The 13565-nt window shown below is 36.6% G+C and overlaps 1 pseudogene across 2 annotated transcripts; it reads left to right on the forward strand.

Moving 5' to 3' along the window:
• Positions 1–3641: 3641 nt before the first annotated feature.
• On the forward strand, positions 3642–5902 carry LOC149218382 (pentatricopeptide repeat-containing protein CRR2, chloroplastic pseudogene; annotated as a pseudogene). Of its 2 annotated transcripts, XR_016249154.1 has the most exons (3): positions 3642–3838; positions 3952–4082; positions 4264–5902. The product of XR_016249154.1 is annotated as a pentatricopeptide repeat-containing protein CRR2, chloroplastic pseudogene, transcript variant X2 (transcript). The 2 variants fall into 2 exon arrangements; XR_016249153.1 differs by having other exon boundaries at positions 3642–4082.
• The last annotated feature ends 7663 nt before the right edge of the window (positions 5903–13565 follow it).

The raw sequence follows: 13565 nt of genomic DNA on the forward strand, positions 1-13565 counted from the left end.
GGAACTAAGGTCTACTGATCAGAATAAAGAAGGTAAAGGAAAAGGCTAATGAAAAGCAGTTTAAGAAGTATACGCAGGTCCACTTAGTCAAAAAAACATATACATGTTGGTCCACAGAACAAAAAGAGCGTATATGTATACACGCACTCCCACAGGAGGAAAAGAGCGTACATGTTGGAAAACCAAGGTTTTGGTCCGAGGTATTTGGTCTAAGGTATTTTGGGTCCAAGGTATTGGTCCAAGGTTTTGGTCCGAGGTTTTGGTCCAAGGTATTGATCCAAGGTATTTGGTCCAAGGTATTGGTCTGAGGTATTTAGTCCGAGGTATTGGTCCGAGGTATTTGGTCCAAGGTATTGGTCTGAGGTATTTGGTTCGAGGGATTGGTTTGAGGTATTTGGTTTGAGGTATTTGGTCTGAGGTCTTGGTCCTAAGTGGTTTTGATCCAAGGTATTGAGAAAGGCCTAAAACTATATAAGGAGGAGAAGATCAAAGGGATAAGTGTACAAGTAATGAATATCTTATGAAGTGTTAGATCAAAAGCAAATATGCATGTTATGGGTTTCTGATGCCTTGCTTGATCTAGACAAAATATGCACCTGAGTGTTTGATGATGGATGAGATCTAATGATGGATCAAGATCATAATGAATTATCATTATGTGATTTGATAATGGATGGGCTAGATCTGATTGCTAACACATGTTTTATCCTTTATATGTGATGATCTGGGTATGTCTGAAGTCGGGAATTGCAGTGAAGTTATAAGTAAGTATTTGCAGATCTATACGTTGGTTCGCATTGGTGAGGATGCGCCTACACACTGGTTCGGATCTTCCAAGTAGCATATGTAAAAGAAAAGCTTGATGATCAAGGATGACTGATCTATCAAATCAGTGTTGTTGTTTTGTTGTTATATGTCAATGAAGTCTTCTTAGATTTGAAAATAAAACTGAATGCATAAAGAGTTTGTGTCTCATTAATTAATTGATTGAGAAAGAAGGGTGATCCTTGTTGCTATCTATTTAGAACTCTGCAATATGACAACAGATCTTCAAAATGTCACTGATTGGTGCAGTTTGTGGTTTAGAGGTTTTATGATTTAGTATCTTTAGAGGTATATGCAGGTTGGGCTAAAGGAAGTAGCATATTCACGCAGGTTTTCTTCATTAAAGGAGCGTATACATTCTGACACATGCCTTTTGAGGTTACAATTAATTCTGGTTGTTGATGTAGTGTTCTGGGTTCAGATCTGTGTACTGGTTACAATGATCTGTCTGTTCCAGTTGATTGGTTGAATTTGATTAAGTTTGAATGAATGGTTGATTCAGTTGTGTCATAGGTTCAGTGATTGTTTGATTCAGTTGTTCAGTGATTGATTAATTTAGAGATTGATTAATGGGTTCCAGTTATATTAGAGATTGACGATCGAGTTTTAGTGATTGGTTGATGCAGATGTATTTGATGGATGTATTACAGTGGTGATTGACTTTGAGCTTCAATGTTAGTAATGGGTCTGGTGTGAAAATTTGGTGAAATGTGGCCTGCGTATAGTGTTGTTGTGTACCAAGTGTATCCAGTGTGAAAATTAATGAAATGTGGTCCTTAAAGGATATTGAGGGTTGGAGCCTTTAGTGAGGAAGTCGAAGCTTCCTACCAGTAGTGACTGGTGATTTAATCAGGGGGTTGGAGCTCCCTTCCAGTAGCAACTGGAGAACGAGTGAAGGTTGTAGCTTTTTGTAGGTTGGATCCTACGTACTAGTAAATATATCAGCTAGTACAAGAACTAGGGGGTTGTAGCTCCCTTCGAGAAGAAGATGGAAAATGAGAGAAGGATGTAGCCTTTTGCAGGTGGGTGCCTGCGTACTGGTATGAGTCTGCACCAGTACAAGATTGTAAACAAATTTTCTTATTATTAAAAGAAGACAGAGATGACATCAACAGGTGGTTTTCACCCACATTGGGTTTCCACCTTAAATCTTGGTGTTCATGTGTGTTGCTTATGTGTGATGGTTTATTCTGTTATTACTGCGCATGGTTACTGTTTAATGTTTAATAAAGTACTGATGCACTGATTAAAGATCAACATATGATGAATCAACTGAATCATAAGTTCACTGGATATACGCTGGTTGCCTTAAGAATAGTTGCGTGCACACGCAAGTTCCCTTGTCTGAAGTAGCGTATATAAATCTGATTATGGAAATGAAAAAGTTATTGATTTGTAAATACTAATTCATCCCCCCTCTCATTATTATTTCCAACAGATAGAGGATACACAAAGGATTTGTGCATTGTAGCAGCCAACGGGCCACATACCATACTTCTTTGTACTCACATCCATATTTCCTTTAGAGAAAGAGAGCAGAGTGACCTCACCTTCTAGTTGGGTTTTTCTCCTGAAAGGGTTTCCCAAAGCATATATTGTGTCAAATGTGTGTGTGAGCTTTCATTTCATTGTTCTCTATTTTTTGCATAATTTTAAATTCACATGCATGCATTATTAACAATAAATCTATAGATCTAAAAAGCTAAGAAAATGGTGATAGTGTAGAATTTCAAATTTTAAATATATTTTTATGAGATCTGTCATGATGAACTATCAAGTGGAATATCCACAACAGTTTATGGATCAAAGGTAGTACCTTCTCTTCTACCACCATGAAAATGAGCCATAATTGTACTAATCTATTGAGAACAAGTAGCTAAGAAAAGATTTCAACACTACAATTAAACATGAGTATTAGCTACTAGCAAGAAAATGCAAGGAAAGAATGAGAGGGTAGCACTAGTTTTTTTAGCAAAATAACAGGTCATGGAACATTTAAGTAGGCAAACAACATGGGAAATAGGGTTTGTTGAATTAATACCCACATTTCAAGACCCCTTAGGCATTACTCAAAAGAAACCATGCATAGAGATCCTTGCACTGAAAGCATAATTACCCCATCATGGTTGGCCTTGTAAAAATACTAATTTAGGATACATATAGAGAGGCTACTAAGCATAAGAATTAAAGCATGGTCAATCCAACTATGCTACACTCAACTTAGGCACACACAATGAAATTTTAAAATCTATAATGTAACTTGACTTATCACTAACTATAATACCCCATATAAAATTGTAATCTTAAGAATTATTTAATGACCAACTTAAATTCCCAAATTAAAATTCACAAGCTGCAAAGAGAAAACTTCAATAACACTTACCATTACACACCCCATCATAATTTTTCCTTCAGCTTCTTGTAAACTTGTTAGAAATAGAGTAAACACTTCCTTCAACTTGAAGCCCACTTTGTGGTTACCAAATCTTTTTTAGGTACACTATCACAATTAACAAAATAGAATAATATACTTCAACTAGAAGCCCATTTTGTGGTTACCAAATCTTTTCTAGGTGCAATATCACAATTTAAAGGCTTTGATCAAAAGATGCACTAAAACCCTGCTACTTATTATTATACTTTTTTAACCTTCCATCATAGTTTAGTTATATAGAACATTGCAAATCATGGGCCACTAAGCAATTATTGGGCAAATCAACCATCTAAATCAATTATTGGGCAAATCAACTTTCTATATCTAAGATATCAAACTATTGTGTTCTTTTATAATCATTCAACAAATCCCAAAGCCCAACCATCTAAATCAATTATTGGGCAAATCAACTTTCTATATCTAAGATATCAAACTATTGTGTTCTTTTATAATCATTCAACAAATCCCAAAGCCGGAAAAATGCGAGTGACATGAAATCATTTTAGCATATAGAACAACCCCTCAATAAAAGTGTTTGCAGAATGAAAGAGTGATGAGTAGAAGCTCGAATCCATGGCAGTTAAGCTCCACAGGCTTTCATTGTCTACTAGATCGCTTCAAAACAATTATATTTCTGCTAATGTTAATCTGAAGGGTCAAGCCAACGTTAACGGCATTATCGCACTCTGCAGAGAGAGCCGAATGCAAGAGGCGCTGATGGCGTTTCGAGATATGAACAACGAGCGTGGCGGCATTGAAGTGGATTCAGATGCGTATGCCTCTCTATTACAGGCGTGTGCCCACATGAAAGCCCTCTCACAAGGTATGCAAATCCATGCCTGTATCCTCAAGTTTGGAATTCTTCACCAAAATGTTAATATAGAAAACAATATGATGACTATGTACTGTAAATGTGGGGAACTGATGGATTCAATGAAAATGTTTGACAAAATGTCCAAGAAAAATGTCTTCTCATGGAATGTGATTATTGCAACATATGTCAGGCATGAATGTTATGGGGAGGCCCTTGGGCTTTGTTTCAGAATGCAACAGGCTGGCATGCAGGCGGACCATTTCACCTTCCCTTCCCTTCTCAAGGCTTGTGCAGCATTCGGTTCGCTGCGTCAAGGCAGGGAGATGCATGGAAGTATACTCAGAGCTGGGCTTCAATCTCATGTTGTTGTGGCTAGTGCTCTTGTAGCCATGTATGGCAAATTTGGGAGAATAGAGGATGCACAACATGTGTTTGACAAAATGCGTGAAAGAGATGTGGTCTCATGGAATGCCATGATTTCGGGTTTCTGTCAAGTTGGAAATTCAAGTGAAGCTTTGAAGGTCTTTCGGGATATGCAACTGGCTGGAGTGAAGGTAGATTCGGCAACAATTCCTAGTATTTTGTCGAGTTATGGTCAATCAGCAGCTCTGCAACAGGGTAAAGGGATCCATTCCTATGTAATCACATGTGGGTTTGATTTAGATGTAGCAGTGGGGAATGCACTGATAGACATGTATGCAAAATGTGGGTGTTTAGAGGATGCGCATCAAGTGTTTCGGAAGATGTCTCAAGCGAATGTTATCTCGTGGACTGCGATGATTTCAGGATTTGGTTTGCATGGTCGTGGTGAGGATGCTCTAAGGCTTTTCCACCAAATGCAAGAGCTAGGCATGAGGCCAAATGATGTCACCTTCACTGCTGTTCTGTCAGCTTGCAGTCATGCAGGTCTTGTAGATAAGGGCTGGCGAAATTTTAACCAAATGAATCAAGATTATCGAATTACACCCACTGTGGAGCATTATGCTTGCATGGTTGACCTTCTTGGCCGCTCTGGACGATTAGATGAGGCAAAGAGCTTCATCCAAAGCATGCCTTTAGAGCCCAAACCTTGCGTGTGGGGCGCTTTGCTTGGTGCCTGCAGAATGCATTGCAACGTAGAACTAGGAGAACATGCAGCAGAGAAACTTTTCAACTCAGAACCAACAAATGCAGGGAATTATGTAGTGTTGTCTAACATTTATGCTGCAGCTGGCAGGTGGGATGGTGTAGCTAAAGTGAGAACGATGATGAGAGAGAGGGGGCTAACCAAGAAACCAGGGTGTAGTTGGATTGAGATTAGAAGTCGGATCCATACATTCTTCCAGGGAGATAAATCTCACCCACAAACAAAGAAGATATATGCAACATTGGAGTACTTGTTCAAGAAGATGAAGGAATCAGGATATGTACCTGAAACAGATTGTGTGATATATAAAGTTGACAACAAAGAGAAAGAATACATCCTGAATAGCCACAGTGAGAAGCTGGCTATTGCGTTTGGGCTGATAAACACATTCCCTGGCACTCCTATCCTGATCATAAAAAATCTTCGTGTGTGTAGTGATTGCCACACAGCTACCAAATTCATCTCCAAAATTGTTGATCGAGAAATTATTGTGAGGGATGCCACCCGTTTCCATCATTTCAAGAATGGCCTGTGCTCATGTGGGGATTACTGGTAATGAACTTTGAGAATAAGAACACTGGGTAAGTTGCATAACAACAATCTTGTTTACTGGCCTGTCCTGAAATCTTGTGACTAAATATTTTGGTTTCTTGTTCCCAAATTCAGGTTGTAATGTTTAGCAAAAAGAGTTAACATGCAAAATTCACGTTTATACATAAAGGTAATCGTATTTTACGCAAAATAAATAAGCATAAATGAGTACATGGTTCTCCCCCTTTCTGTCAAAATGTTTAACTTCCTCAATACAAAACACATTGAATCCACTACATGTCAAATAAAGTGCACCCAAAAATTTCCAGGGGAAAACTATATTTTCAAAATTCACTATTATTAACATTTGTAGTTGTTTCATGCTTGTCCAGCTATATTTCATTGTATTATGCACACTTTTGACACTTGCCAATTATGAAAAATCTCTGAGCAATTTAAAAAAGGGTTCAATGACATTCCATTAATGGCTATTGAACATGAGCTTTAGCTTTAGGAAACTTAAGTGAACTATTTTCAATTTGTAATAATGTCTATGAAATATTTATCAAACAAAGAATTGTCTTTATAGCAGTTTGTTTTTCCTTATATTTTTTGTTAATGATGATTATGTAAAACATAAAGGGCATTCCCTTCAATAGGTTTTGCAAACTTTTACAGTTGCATTGAAAATTCCTACTAGTCTAGATTCATCTTAACTCCGGATCTATCAAGCGCTGATAGGGATCAAATCTCTCGAGTTGCAAACCTCTTTTTTGAGTGCAAAACTTGAAGAAAGGTTTGCACCTCGGGAGATTTGATCCCTCTCAGCGCTTGATAGATCCGGAGTTAAGATGAATCTAAGTTGGTTTTAGTCGTGTGCGACCTAAGAAAATATAACGAACATGTGATTAATTTTATCAATAATATGTAAATTCATCTAATATCAATATAATCATTTTAAATATGTCTCAAATTAATCTGGTCATTTTAATTTTAAATTTGCTTAGCTACCTTAGTTTGTTGAGATGATAAATATTGTTAATAACTTTAATGATGAAATGATTTTTTTGAATGTAAAATGACAATATAATAGTGTTGAATATAGAAAATGTGAATAATAAGAATATAGTCAATTACAAATAGTCTTCATTGTGATTAATCTCAAACTATTTTCTTCTACTATTCTTATTGCCACCTTGTTACTTTTGTCATCTTTTCATATCGATTATATGAAATTGACAGGTTAAATCGTAAACCATTTAAATCTTTAACTCGAGCTATTGTACTAAACATCAAACCTTGTCTCTCTTTCTCTCCAATATTAATAGGTTGAATTACTATAACACAAAAATCAATGTACATTGTCAATAATTTTTTGTACTTACATTGAAATCAATGCACAATGTTAATCCAATCACTTTAAAATTAATGTACCATCTTACATCAAATAAGAAATTAACATCTACACTGAAACCAATGCATCTAATGCAAGCAAACAAATAAGATTAGAAAACAACATTTACACTGAAATCAATGCATCTAATGCAAACAATCAAATAGGATTAGAAATCAACATTTACACTCAAATCAATGCATCTAGTGCAAGTAAGAAAATAGGATTATAAACCAATTTCTATATTGAGATCAATGCATCTAGTGCAAGTAAGAAAATAGGATTATAAACCAACATCTACACTAAAATCATTGCATCTAGTGCAAGCAATTAAATAGGATTAGAAACCACCATCTACACTGAAATCAATGCATTTAGTGCAAGCAATCAAATAGGATTAGAAATCATCTACATTGAAATCAATGCATCTAGTGCAAGCAATAAAATATTATTAGAAATCAACATCTACTTGAAATTAATGCATCTAGTGCAAGCAATCAAATAGGATTAGAAATCACCATCTACATTGAAATCAATGCATTTAGTGCAAGCAATCAAATATGATTAGAAATCATTTACATTGAAATCAATGCATCTAGTGCAAGCAATCATATATCATTAAAAATCAACATCTCCACTAAAATCGGTGCATCTAGTGCAAACAATCAAATAGGATTAGAAATGACCATCTACACTGAAATCAATGTATATAGTACAAAAAATATTCTTTCCTTTCTCTCCTCTCCATCTATATCTATATCTCCCTCCATCTCTCCTTCTTTGTCTCTCTATCTCAACCCCCCAAACACACATGCTCTTTCACTCCATATCTATCAATCTCTTTGTGCCCCCCTCCCTCTATCCATCTCTCTCTTCTTCCCTCTCTTCACTTTCCATCTATATCTCTATCTCTCTTTTGTCTCTCTATATCACCACAAAAAATATACTCTCGTTCTCCAATCTATCTATCCATCCCTCCCTCCTCTCCCTCTCTCTCTTCCCCTTCTCTCCCTCTCCCTCGCTTCTATCTCTCTTCCCTCTTGTTGTCCTCTCTCCGTCTCTATCCATCTTCTTTATCACTCTCTCTCTGTCTCCACCTTTCTCTTTCTATTTCTTTCTTCTTACCTCCCTCTATCTCCCCCTCCGACTCCATCTCTCTTTCCCCCCCCCCTCTCTCCACTCTCTCACATCCTCTATCTCTTCCTTCCTCCCTCTCCCTCTCTCTTCACTCTCCAACTCTGTTACTATATCCCCCCCTCCTCTCTCCTTCTCTACCCCATTCTGTCCATCTCTCCTTCTTTGTCTCTTTATCTCACCCCTAAACATACACACTCTCTCTCCATCTCTCCCTTGTCACTCCCTCTCTCTCTCTCTCCACTTCTCACTCTCTGTATTTCTTCTTCCCTCGCTCTCTCCCCCTTCAAATCCATCTCCCTATCCCTCCCTTTCTCCTCCTCTCTCTTAAATCCGCTCTTGTATTTCCTCTCTCTACCTTTCTCTCCTACCCCACTCTTTCCCCATCATTCTCTCTCTCTCTCTCTATCTCTCTCTCTGCCCTCCAACCCTTTATCTTCCCCCATCAATCTCCTCCTCTCTCTCCCTTTCTCTCCCACCTCCCTCTCTCTTTCCCAATCTCTCTCTATCTCTCTCTCTCTCTGCCCTCCAATCCTCTCTCTTCCCCCATCACTCTCCTCCTCTCTCTCAAGTCTTGTCTCTCGGTCTTCCTCTCTCTCCTTTTCTCTCCTAACTCCCTCTCTCTCTCTCTCTCTCTCTCTCTCTCTCTCTCTCTCTCCAACTATGTTACTATATCCATCCCTCTCCTTCTTTGCCTCTTAATTTCACCCCTAAACACACACTCTCTCTCCATCTCTCCCTTGTCAATCCCTCTCTCTCTCTCTACTTATCACTCTCTATGCCTTTCTTCTTCCCTCCCTTTCCCCCCATCCAACTCCATCTCTCTATCCCTCCCTCTCTCCTCCTCTCTCGCAAGTCATCTCTCTCCATTTCTCTCCTACCTTTCTTTTTATTCCCCCATCTCTCTCTCTCTCTCACTTTCTCTCTCTCTGCTCTCCAATCCTCTCACTATCTCCCTCCCTCTCTCCCCGCTCTCCCCCCTCCATCTTTGTGTCTCCCTCTCCCTCTCTTACTCTTCTTTACCTCTCTCACTCCTCTCCCTCTCTCTCCATTCCTCCTCTCCCCTCTCCTTTAGTTTGTCTCCATTACTCCCTTGTCACCCCCCCTATCTCTCTATCTCTATTGCTCTATGTCTTTGTTCTTTCCTCCCATATATATCCAAAGTTAATATTGTATTAATCCAAAGTTATTAAATTTAATAATATTAATATTATAATATATTAATATGAATATTAGATTTAATAATAATAATAAAATTAAATTTTTAATATTAATATTAGGGTTAATAATATTTTTTTTCATGGTATTAATAATATGAATATTATATTTAATAAGAATAATAAAATTAATTTTTTAATATTAATATTAAGGTTAATAATATTTTTTTCATGGTATTAATAATAATTCGGCCTATGGTATTTGGCCCATAGACTTCACCTAAATAAAGCATCTTTTATGAGTTTTCTTTAAATATAGAAAGGTTTATGAAGTAAAAATAAAAAGAGGTTTTATTTATTTATCATATCTCTGGTTTATTTATATTTTTATTTATTTATCATATACCTTTTATTTACCATGGTATTTGGTCCATAGCCTTGGTATATAATTAGATGTTGATTCATAATCCTATTTGATATATTTTCATTTATTTACCATACCTCTTTATACATCTTTTATATTTATTTATTTACCATACATTTTTTTATAAATATGGTGTTTGGCCCATGGTATTAATAATTATTTGTTCTTGATATTTGGCCCATAGACTTGGCCTAAATAAAACATCTTTTTTGAGTTTGCTGTAAATATAAAAAGGTTTGTGGAGTAAATATAAAAAAAAATAGTTCTATTTATTTGACATACCTCTAGTTTATTTATATTTTTAATTATTTACCATATCTCTTGAGTAAATATAAAAAAAATGTTTTATTTATTTACCATACCTCTTTTTTGAGTGTTCGTTATATTTTAAATTGATATTGTGTTTATACATAATAATAATTAGATTGATTTTTAAATAAGGCTAACATTAGATTAAAAATGTTAAATGTTAAGTGTTAAACATTACGTTTACATGTTTACATGTTTACGTGTTTACAATATTACTTTTTAAAGTGAGATCTAGCCCCATACTGGGCTATAGAGTGTCTCTCAAGTCAATAATTACTTTGGTCTTTTAAAGAGATTAAATTCATATTTAAAATTAAAAAGGAGATTGAATAGGAATTTATTCAAACATTTAGTACCCAATCCAAGTCACTATTTGATTGTTTTTACAATGGTTGAGGTTGGGATGACTCCTCTAAAAAGTTGAGATGATACGAAAAATGAGAAAGAACAAGAGCAATAACCACAAGGATTAACCTTTTAAAATGTTGTGTTTTCTATTTTCTTGACGTAGAGGCTCTTTTTTGTAATTTCTCCATTGGAAATACAATATCTAAATCACCAAAAACTCAAATTGAAACCCATCATACAAAAGCCACGTTTTGAGCTACAACTTCTACAAAAGACTTAGTTTCAATGCAATACAAAAATAATGGGTGAGAAAAATGATCATATCATCCAATCATCAATGTCCATGATTGTCAAAATTGAAGCTATATGCTTGGATTGTCCTTGAAATCTGCCAAAAACATCCCTGAAATCTGCCTAGAAAATCCTTGAAATCTACCAAAAACATCCCTAAAATTTGTCTGGAACGTCCTTGAAATCTGCCCAAAACGTCTTAGGGATTACCAGTAAATCCATGATTCCCTGATGAAGTCCCCATCAATTTGGGGATGTTTCCTAAGGGTATAAAAGTGTTAAAATTGGCATCTAGGGCCAAATTCCACCTTGGGATAACTCATACGATGGAGATGATTATTGCATTTAATTCCTCTTTTCGAGTCAGGTCCAAGTTTGATATAAATATCATCTCATTCAGATAAGCAGAAGTGTGATTTTGAATTTATTCACTGACATGTACAAATTGTTAAGGTCAACCTCAGCTTAATGTAGGTTCAAGAAGCCCAATAGATGTGTCTCTTTACCCATATCAAAGTGTATAAATAGAAGAGGCCTCTCTCCTCATTTAGACATCACTTACTCATCAATTCTTCTCTCTCCTAAACACACTGGTTCATACGGCTTGGGGATCATCTCTCTCTCTCTCTCTCTCACATGTGTGGATGAAGGACGAATTTTTGGGGCAGATTGTAGGTTGAAAATTTCAGACTTCAGAACGTTGACCAGTGTTGACCAAAGGGTTCTTGACCTTGTTTACTACGTTTTAAGGGTCAAAATTCCAACTTTGGGAGGCCGCATTGACTAGCACTAAAACCGAGATTTTTGGGCATGTTGACTTCAGGGTATACTTTTGTTTGACCACAAAAAATTACAACAGAGTTTCTCTCTCCTTTGATCGAGTTTAACAGAGTTGTTTTGCGCTGCATTTGACCTACTATTTAGGGCGAGTTTGACCAAGGAAGACCGAGCTACATTAGAGAAAGTTTACTGTTGTTTTGAGCAGTGTTGACTTTCTGGTTAGGGATGAAGTTTGACTATAGTTGACTGCAGAATTTGACAGGCCTGATTTGACTGTGTATTGGGCAAGTAAATTTGATTTTTGTACTCTCTCTCTCTCTGCTAAGCTATTGAAGAATAATAAGAAGATTTGATCAAAGGGTTTTCCCCACATTCGGGTTTTTCCCTGGCATTCGCCAAATCTGGTGTCCTCTTGTCTTGACTTGTTCTCTGCATATGTTTTTATGTTCTATCTGCATTTACTGTCAATATGATTAATGGTTAATGTGTTGCTATTGGAAATTATTGGAAATTGTCGTTAGGCTGCTAAAAGGACATTGCTAAAAGGACATTGTAGTAAATTGTGCTAGGCATAGAACATACCATTGTTATCTGAAATTAACATGGTTTTAGAGCTCAAGTGAAGACAAAGCCCAAACAAGAGTGAGGAAAAGCAATCACGAGAGGATGTTGGTGGACAAGAACTTGGAACTAGTCTCAATGACGACTACATCTTACTTCAAATCTGAGGACAAGCTTAAGGAAAAATCCAACTAGCATGCATGGAAGATGTCTCTGGATTTGACTTTGGAAGAAAATGATGCTATGGACTGTCAAAGGAAGAGTGGAGGAGCCTCCTTCAAATGCACCCGCTTCTGCTAAAACAAAGTGCAAGAAAGTTTTGGTCCAAGCTAAGAAAATTATTGTTGATTCTATTCACAAGCCTTTGGTTGCCTATATTTCTGATTTGGAAAGATCTAAAGAGATGTATGACAAGATGGTTGGGATGTTCAAAGTAAATAATGCAAATCAAGTTCTCTTTCTCAAGAACAAGTTGAAAGACATCAAGATGGATAGAGGCGAATCCATTCAATCCTACTTCATGAGGATTACCAAAATAAGAATGATCTTTTATCTATTGGAGAAGTTGTTGGTGATAGGGAGCTCACTCTTATTGCACTTGGTGGCTTTACAAGATAATGGGATGTGTTTAATACTATCATCCTAAAAAATGACAGGATTCCAGGATTTGATGAATTGTTGGCTAGATGCACTCAAGAAGAAATAAGGATGATGGAAAGAGACAAGCCCTCAACTGGAAATAATCCTACTGCCTTCTCTGCTCATACTAAAAGGAAGAACAATGCTAGTTTAAGAAGAAGACAAGGTTAAGGGTTCAAGCCAGGATTCAAAGAAGGAAGAAAAGGAAGATGCTTCAATTGCAATAGGTTTGGCCACTTTGCTAGAGAATGTTCTCACAAGGAGGATACTCCAAGGGATGATGACAACTATAACTACAACAACTATAAAGGCAATGGCAATAAAAGGAACAACAGGTTCAACAACAAAGGAAAGAGGAATGCTCCCATTGCTCAATATGGAAATGGTCATCCTCCCAAGAAGTCGAGAAACTCCAGGTATGAAGAAAATAATGTTGTAGAAAAGAAAAAAGAATTTTATCTTATTTTTGCCCTCATCACTACCTCTCCTCCAAATACATTGGATCATTGTTTATTTGATAGTGGTGCCTCAAGGCACTTCACTGGGTACAGGAGGCCCTCTCAAACTTAGTTTAAAAGAAGACAAATATGGAGATTATACTTGGGGATAATGCCACTTATCCCGTGAAAGGAATTATCACTGTTACTCTTCACTTGAATCAAGGTCAAACCCTTCATCTATAAGAAGTGTTGTATGTATCTAATCTGAAAAAGAACCTAGTCTCTATTTCTGCGATGGAAGATAAAGGTTTCAAGGTGACATTCATTGATGGAAAGGTTTGTGTTTGGCAAAGGAACCT

Source organism: Pinus tabuliformis, chromosome Q (genome assembly GCF_031772625.1).
Source record: "Pinus tabuliformis cultivar Carrire ecotype Pingquan chromosome Q, CPIR1, whole genome shotgun sequence".
NCBI lineage: Eukaryota > Viridiplantae > Streptophyta > Pinopsida > Pinales > Pinaceae > Pinus > Pinus tabuliformis.